Raw genomic sequence first — 6,593 nt, forward strand, 5'->3', positions numbered from 1 at the left:
CTGGGCCAGGTACTGTGGGGTACGAACAAAGGCAAACCCAGCCCCTGTCCCCAAGGAGCTCCCAGCCTACATGGGGACAGAATACATAAATGACCGGGTACATAAGGGATAGAACACAGGGATGGTAATGCCCGAGGGAAGCCACTAGGGGCAGGATTTTACATCTATAATTCATGTAAACTTTGGTCATCTCCCATTCTCGCTGGCAAATTAAGTCCGTCCCCACATAGAGGAAGGGGAGGGGGGGTATCTGTAGCGGTTAGTAGGCGGTACCATAGATAAGAGCCCTGAGTTCTGAGTTCAAGTCTTGTCTCAGACACTAACTGGCTGCTGAGATCTTCAACAAGTGACTTAGCCTCTGTCCACGTCAGTTTGTTCATCTGTGAATTGTGGGGAAGAGTGGCTTTAACCTCCCAGGGTTATGAGCATCAAATGAAAATCATAAAATACAATTGGCTTAAGGGTGAGAAAGGAGTTCAACCTTATTGATTTAACTTCTATGCAGAGTATATCCCACGGGATGAAACCATGGGATGCCCAACTGGATGTAACAAGAGCCAGAGTTAAGATGGCCAAGAAAAATCTCAGATACGCAGACGATACCACGCTGATGGCAGAAAGTAGAAAATTAAGAAGCCTCTTCATGAGGGTGAAAGAGGAGAATGTAAAAGCTGGCCTGAAATTTAACATAAAAAAAAAAAAAAACTAAGATCTTGGCAATGGTCCCCATCACTTCCCATCAAACAGAGGGAGAAGAAGTGGGAACAGTGTCAGATTTCATATTCTCGGGTTCAAAGATCACTCAGAGCGCGACTATCGCCATGAAATTAAAAGACGCTTGCTCCTTGGAAGGAAAGCCCTGGCAAATGTGGGCAGCACATTAAAAAAAAGAAACATCGTCTTGCTGACAAAGATCTGCCGAGTCAAAGCTGTGATTTTTCCGGTAGAATCTATGGCTGTGGAAGTTGGACAATAAGGAAAGTTAAGGGCTAGAGAATCAGTCCTTTTGAAATGTGATGCTGGAGAACACTTTTGAGTCCCTTGGACAACAAGAAGATCAAATCAGTCAATACTGAAAAAATTAATTCAGATTTTTCATTGGAAGGACAAATATTGAAACTGAAGCTTAAATATTTTGACTACCTAAGGTGGACAGGACTCATTGGAAAAGATCCTGATGTTGGGGGAAATTGAAGGCAAAAGGAGAAGGGGATGGTAGAGGATAAGATGGATAGTGTCATGGAAACAATAAACACGAATTTGGACAACTTCCAGAGAGAGTAGAGAACAAAAGAGCCTGGTTTGCCTGAACATGGCTAAACAACTGAATACAACAAGAAATCAATGTTAACTATTATTACTATTATTAATTTTACTGCTACCAACTCAAGCCCTCCTTCTAATGTCTTTTATCTAATATCGATCAACAGTATCTCTTATGTTATTGATCAACTCAGTATTTTCAACCACTCCAATATTATTTAATCAATTAATATCAAGTAATTTTTATTAAAGCTTTTTATTTTCAAAACATATGCATGGGATAACTTTTCAATATTGACCCTTGCAAGATCTTATGTTTCACATTTTCCCTTCCTTCACCTCACTCCCTCCTCTAGATGGCAGGTAAATCAATATACATTAAATATGTTAAAATATATGTTTAAATCCAATATATGTATACATATTTATACAATTATCTTGCTGCACAAGAAAAATCAGATCAAAAAGGGGGAAAATGAGAAAGAAAACAAAATGCAAGGAAATAACAACAAAAAGAGTGAAAATGCTGTGTTGTGATCCACTCAGTTCCCACAGTCCTCTCGCTGGGTGTAGATGGCTTTCTTCATCATAAGAACATTGGAGCTGCTTTAAATCATTTCACTGTTGGAAAGATCCACGTCCATCAGAATTGATCATCATATAATTTTGTTGTTACCGTGTACACTGATCTCCTGGTTCTGTTCGTTTCCCTCAGCATCAGTTCCTCTCAGTCTCTCCAGGCCTTTCTGAAATTATCCTGCTGGTCATTTCTTACAGAACAATAATATTCCATAACATTCATATACCACAATTTACCCAACCATTCTCCAATTGATGGGCATCTATTCATTTTTTAGTTTCTAGCCACTACAAGCAGGGCTGCCACAAACATTCTTGCACCTTTGGGTTCCTTTCCCTCCTTTAAGATCTCTTTGGGGTATAAGCCCAGTAGAAACACTGCTGGGTCAAAAGGGATGCACAGTTTATTTCAAGTAATTTTTAAAGGGATATTTGCTGAGCAAATATAGAAAGAAAGACAAATATATCCCCACCTCAGCAATAGCACTTCAGTCTCTTGGAATTGTGGGGCTGAACTTTAAATCATTTGCTACAAAGAATTCACCGCACCAATTTGTCTTCCAAATGCTGCCTACGCTAGGACAGAACTGGATCTTTGCTGCAACAGGACACTGTGTCATTGTTCATGTCGTGCTAATGTTGACAAATACGGGGACTGATCCCATTTCCTGGGCCTTTTGAAATCTTGTGGGCCCTCTCCCAAAGGAAAGCCAACCCAGGCGAGAGCAAGAAGCAGTGACTTGTGGGACACTTGACAGACTACTTGGTTAAGGCATGGGTGAAGAAGGTAAAAGGTTCCTATGTCAACACGAGGCTTAGAGTAATCCTTGCCTCACCACCAGGTTGGCAGGAGTCATTTTGGCAAATGAGTGTCCTTTTAAATATATACTCACAACTGGCTCCTTACACATGTCTCTATTATGTTATTATGAGATGATTCTGACAAGAAAGGCAGTATTTTCTTAGGGAAAGGAAAAAACTGGAAAAGAGTGAGATGTGAGGAGGAAGAGTATTCCAAGAACAAAGGACAGATAGGGCAAAAGTGAGGGATGGTCTGTCACACGTATGGCTGGTTTGCAGGGGGGAGAGTAATATGTGGAAAGACTGGAGAGGTAGAAAGGGAAGAAGCAGCAAAGAAGACTGAGAGGAGACATCAGAAAAACTGGAGAGCAGGGAGAGAGCAGGATCACGAAAAGCCATTGGAACAGGGGTGACAATATGTTAAAAAATTAGGTCTGGACAGGATAGATGCAGAAAACAGGTCATCTCGTAAGCAAGACATAATGGAAATGAATTGTTCATTATTCAAATATTCAGAAAAGAATGTTATTTGTCAAACAGGGAGCTTGTGTTCGGTACAGTTAGTTAGGTACATTTTCCTTTATGATATAATATGTATTTTACTTCATGAATTTTAAAACATTTTTCTGAGAAGGAAACCATAAGCTTTGCTGGATTTCCCAAAAAGTCTATGACACGTGCAAAACAAAACAAAACAAAAAGTCCAACATTTTGTTTTAAGGAGGCTCAGTTAAGGCAAGAAGCAGTGGTAAAAAAAATAACCTCTGGCAGTCTAAAGGAAAAAGAATCTACTTCCTGAAAAGTGATCTCTCTGCCATTTCTTTTGTACCCTAAAGGTACTAAAGATACTAAAGGGTATCAGGAAGGGTTGTCTCCTCCCATTAATAAACCATTTCTTTTTATTTTAACTTTTTCCTTTTTTTAAAGAATAATAGCTTTTTATTTTTCCAAATACATGCAAAGATAGTTTTTTTTTTTTTTATATATAGCTTTTTATTTACAAGTTATATGCATGGGTAATTTTTCAGCATTGATAGTTGCCAAACTTTTGTTCCAACTTTTCCCTTCCTTCCCCCATCCCTCCCCCAGATGGCAGATTGACCAATACATGTCAAATATGATAAAGTATAAGTTAAATACAATATATGTATACATGTCCATACAGTTATTTTGCTGTACAAAAAGAATTGGACGCAAAGATAGTTTTCAACATTCCCCTGGCAAAACCTTATGTTCCAAATTTTTCTCCCTTCCTCCCCCTCCTCACCTCCTGTAGAGAGCAAGTAATCCAATATAAGTTAAACATGGGCAATTCTTCTCAACAAATTTCCACATTTATCATAATAGCCATTTCTTAAGGATCTACATCCTCGGTCATCCTGACTTTTGTCTTGCCACTTGACCCATATGAATCTGGAGGAGAGAATGAGGCTGATGACTTTGCACAGCTCTGCTTCATTTAAATACAATTCACTCACAAGTCGCAAAGTCATCACACCCATAATGTCACTGGTCGTCTTTGAGACCCAAAGATGAACGACCGGAAGCTAAGTGTGCAGGTGCATAGAATCCCCCCTGGCGTCAGCAAGACTCATCTTGGTGAGTTCAAATATGGCCTCAGACACTTACTAGACAAGTCACTTAATCCAGTTTGCTTCAGTTCCTCATCTGTAAAATGGAAAAGAGAAGAAAAAGGAAAATCACTCCAGTGTCCTTGCCAAGAAAACTCCAAATGGGATCATGAAGAGCCAGACGCAAATGAACAACAAATGTACCAGATACTAGGGATACAAAAGCAATAAATAAAACAATCCCCACTCACAAGAAGTTTACATTCTAACAGGGGAAACAACAAGGACACACACAAGTATATGCAGAGTAAATGTACAGAGAAAAAATACAAACAATGACAGCATCACAAAAACCCAGAAAAGACAAGAAAGTGACTGATGGTTTCAAGAAGGGTGAGAGCTGAGAAAGTGTCATTAGATCTAGAAATTAAGACCTCATGGGCAACTTTGAAGAGAGCAGATCAATTAAATGAAGAAATTGGAAACTAAACTGGACTGGATCTAGAAGAAAAGGAGAGGAGGTGACCAGGAGGCACTGAGTGTAAATGGTTAGGGTTAATTAAGTAGATATGCATGTATCATATGCAGATAAGAAGGAAGATAAACTCAAAGGTCCTAGTGCAAAGAAGCCAATTTGACTTGATAGTTATCACTGAGACTTGACCAGAAGAGACCACTGAGACTATGCTCTTGATGAGTATCTCCTATTTATAAAGAACAAGATCTATCAGAGAGGAGAGGAGTATGTGGTAGAGAAACATTATATATACTAAGGAGATGTTCTCATGAGGGGGTAGAAGTGGGGTTGGTTTAGAAAGAGAAATTATAGCTAGTTTAGCCAGCGGGGAGGGTTAATTTCTTTGCTCAGCCAGTCACATTATTTCTTTCTTGACTCAGAGAGGTATTAGAACCTCAGGAAGTAATCACAGAGCGTTAAACTTCATGTTTGCCTACATTCTATGATTACATCAATTAAATGTAGTTAAGAACTGAATCACGTCCCTCTTCCCTTATACATGCAAAGCAAATCATAGGGGCTAAGCACTGACTCTTAAGAAGGAGGAGAAGCTACATGAAAGAAGTAAATAGACAAGAAAAAATTATCTTTTCACTTCCTCTCCCTCAGCTGCAGGGTTCTCCTCTCCAGGCAGTTTCCAAATTGCAAATTTAAACAATTATAACCATAAATACAAATGGACTAAACTACTCAATGAAATGAAAGAGAAAGACAAAAATGAATGAGAAAATAAAATCTAGGAATTTGCTGTACTCAAGAAATATTTGGAAATATAAAAGTTTAGATAAAACAAAAATGAGAGACTAGAATAAACTGTACTTTGTTTCAGGTGATTCCAGCAATTATAATTAATATTACAGAGCTGTATTAGTATAATGGAAAGATAAACAAGAAAATAGAGAACTTAAAGATCATTGGAAAAATTAAACCTGAAAGACATAGTCAGTTTCTGAATAGAACTACTAAATAATGTAAGTATTTCTCAGCATCATGTGATGTCTACAAAAATTGATAATGTTCCAGGGGAAAAATATAAAACATGTAAAAAGCAAGAAATATTAAACATGTTCCTTATGGGCTAGGTTGGAATCAAAGTAATTAATAAAGAAAATATAAGCAAATGATGCAGACCTATGTGGAAAATTAACATTCTAAATAATTTTGATCTAAAGATCAAAAAACAAGTCACTGAAATAATAATTAGTTGTTAAAGAAAATAATAACATGCAAAATACTCAAATTTATGAAATGTGGCTAAAAGCAGTTTTCAAAAGAAAAATTATAACTCTAGAAGTATACATCAAAACGCCAAGGAACCTATAATTTTGTCAGGGTCGAAACTTCCAATGTTGGCACTCCCTCTATTGACTCATATCACAATCCATTTATAATTCAAAGAGTTACCTGAGGCAACATATATTAACAAAATAGAAGAAATAAAAGGTAAGTGACCTAAATAAACTTTTTTTTTTAATCAGCAAATTAACAACTCCAAAACAAGTTTACACACTAAGAAAACATCTTGAAACCTAGAAGAGAAATGTCTAAAAAGATTTTTTTTTTTTAAAAAGAGCATGGGCTTAATCATTAGAACAAAGAATCAATTTTTAAGACTAGCAAAATCAATAAAACATTGGCTATTTTGAAGGAGAGAAGAAGAAAAATCAAATTGCCAAAATCAAAATAAACAAGATTAATTTCAAATTATAAATGAAATAAAGATAGTTATTAGGATTTATTTTTCAGTTAAATGTTAAAAAAAAAAGTTTAAAGGGACTGGGTAATTAGTTACAAAAGATAAAATAAATAATTGTGCTAATCAAATGACAAAAGAGTCACTTGATACTAGAAAAAATAAAAAC

The sequence above is a fragment of the Sarcophilus harrisii genome, chromosome 4, assembly GCF_902635505.1.
Source record: "Sarcophilus harrisii chromosome 4, mSarHar1.11, whole genome shotgun sequence".
NCBI lineage: Eukaryota > Metazoa > Chordata > Mammalia > Dasyuromorphia > Dasyuridae > Sarcophilus > Sarcophilus harrisii.